This window comes from Wasmannia auropunctata, unplaced genomic scaffold (assembly GCF_000956235.1).
Source record: "Wasmannia auropunctata unplaced genomic scaffold, wasmannia.A_1.0 LD335861.1, whole genome shotgun sequence".
NCBI classification, from domain to species: Eukaryota; Metazoa; Arthropoda; class Insecta; order Hymenoptera; family Formicidae; genus Wasmannia; species Wasmannia auropunctata.
In genome coordinates this window covers 2,265-4,036 of record NW_012027029.1, presented here as the reverse complement: position 1 = coordinate 4,036, position 1,772 = coordinate 2,265, and positions in this window count along the sequence as shown.

The following is a 1,772-nucleotide window of genomic DNA, read 5'->3' as shown; positions in this document are numbered from 1 at the left end:
GCCAAATATAGCTAGCAGAAAGGTTTAAAAATTTTGCATTCGTGAAATAAGGTAAAACCTGGATATTTTTTAAATATTTGAAGTTATATTTTCTTAATTGCTGAATTGTTAAATGAGATCTAACCTATTCTATGTCATACGGTCGCATACCTTTTTTTCTATTTTGATATAATTCCTATGCTTGTATATTAATTTTATTTCTCTCAGTAAAGTTTTAAAGAAAAAAGTAGCTCCTGGGGAAAATAATGACAATTTTCAGTTGGGTCAATAAAGACAAGTCAAAAAGCTTTTTTAATATTTGAATATGATTTTTATGCTTTATTTGGGATAATGTGAGATTAGTTACAAGGCAAGATTCAGAATAAATGTTATTTTCAATAAGAAATACTAGCAAATAATGTTACTACTATTATTTATCAATAAATAAAAATTTACATATGACAGAGTATAGAAATTAGTATAAATTATCTTATCTAATCAAAATGTCAAAAGAAAGATCGATTAGGAGTTAAGAATGACGTACCTATTTTGTAAATTGTCCCATAGGGTGTCACTATTTAGGTACCCAGAGTGGGGTAAATAGTGACAAATTAGGTTTCAATTTTTATGAAAATTTTGTAAATTGTCCCATAGGGTGTCACTATTTAGGTACCCAGAGTGGGGTAAATAGTGACAAATTAGGTTTCAATTTTTATGAAAATTAGCCCATATACATGACTTATAGAAACTCTAATTAAGTTTTTTGTATATTTGAAAGTAGAAAGTACTCTTTTAGTGAAAAATTATATCTTGTAAACTTGAAATTTGAAGGAGAGAGAGGAGAAAATCCTTCACTATTTGCTCCTCCTCTTTCCCTTATAAGTTATATAATCTATAAAATTTAATAATTTGCAAAGAGGAAAGAAAGAAATTGACTTGAAATTTAGATTCAAAGTCTGTGGTTAAACTGTCATATGATAACTTTAAAATTTATATCTTTACAATAAATTAATAAATTACGAATTTTTAATAATAAATGTTTCCATCTTATAATAATCATATGTGGTAAAAGCGATAATTATGCAATTGTTGAATGCTTCATAAACGCATAATCTTTCAGATTTAACAGTATATAAAATAATTACGAGTATATGTATACATAGACGATTATATAATCGTTATATATATGTATAGAATACATATATGATAATATAATAATCATAGAGTACAGCGGGGTAATTTGAACAGTGAGGAAATTTAAATAATAGTAAGCATTTGCAAGAATTTCAGAAAAATAAGAGACGCTTTGTTTCATATTTGTGGTTAACAACAAAGAGGATACTTTGGTCTACATATTCATATAATTGTTAAAGAATATCTGTTAATCTATAGATTTATATATAGTATTTTATATTAAGCAAGGTTAGTAGACAACTTCTGTTGTAACTGTAGCTTATAAGAATATACTCTGCTATCTGAAGCTTTTATGGAACCTATATAAAAACTATATGAAAACAATATAATCTAAAAATGTTTTCTGCCTATATTAACAATTATCACGTCGACTAATGGCGCATTTTGTTGAGTTGTATTAATACTATATTACAATGTTTTTAAGTCGGTGTACGGGGAAAGAACCAGACCAAAAATCGCCCCTTTTCTGGATCTTGATTTTTTAATCAAATTTTATGCCAAATGATTAGTCATGATGAGACAGTAATCGCATAAAATTTTTGAGTTGAGTATATGACTGGTTTGCGAAATATAGGGGGTCAAAGTTGTGCCAATCCTTT